The following is an 854-nucleotide window of genomic DNA, read 5'->3' as shown; positions in this document are numbered from 1 at the left end:
ACCATGCCTGGCTAATTTTTTCTTAAAAACTTTTTGAAGAGATGAGGTCTTGCCACGCTGCCCAAGCTGGTCTTGAACTCCTGGGCTGAAATGATCCTTCTGCTTCAGCATCCCAAAGTGTTGGGATTACAGGCGTGAACCACCACACCCAGCCTCTGGCATTTTGAAATGCTAGAAAAAGAGGGTGACATTGGGACAGTCTTGAGCGTCCATTGCTGATTTTTTTTAATCTTGCGGAAAAAAAATGGTACTATAGTACTTCACTGGTAACCACTCATTGGTATCACACTTCACAACTTCTGGCCACATGGAAATTAAAAGGACGCGTCTAGGAGGGAGCTGAGTGATGAAGAGCAGAACCAGGCCCAGAGGCATTTGAGATGGAAACAGCACGTGGTGGCTGGCGAGGCGGGGATCCTGGGAGACTTCTGGCAGAAGTGGCATCCAATAGAAATGATGAATCTCCGATCCTTTTCAAATTAAGAAGAAAATATTGGAGAATATCTTGACCTTAAGAATTTCTCCAGCTAGACCCTTCAATTAAATTAAAAGCTGGATTAAATGAGTGGCTAGGCGCGGTGGCTCATGCCTGTAATCCCAGCACTTTAGGAGGTCAACGCGGGAGGATCACTTGATGAGTCTGAAACCAGTCCTGGCAACATAGCGAGACCCTCCTCTCTACATAACAAAATTTAAAAATTAGCCAGGTTGCCGGGCGCGGTGGCTCACGCCTGTAATCCCAGCATTTTGGGAGGCCTAGGCGGGTGGATCACGAGGTCAGGAGATCAAGACCATCCTGGCTAACATGGTGAAACCCCGTCTCTACTAAAAATACAAAAAATTAGCCAGGCGTG

The sequence above is a fragment of the Mandrillus leucophaeus genome, unplaced genomic scaffold, assembly GCF_000951045.1.
Source record: "Mandrillus leucophaeus isolate KB7577 unplaced genomic scaffold, Mleu.le_1.0 Scaffold848, whole genome shotgun sequence".
Lineage (NCBI taxonomy): Eukaryota > Metazoa > Chordata > Mammalia > Primates > Cercopithecidae > Mandrillus > Mandrillus leucophaeus.
This window is presented reverse-complemented; position numbering follows the sequence as displayed.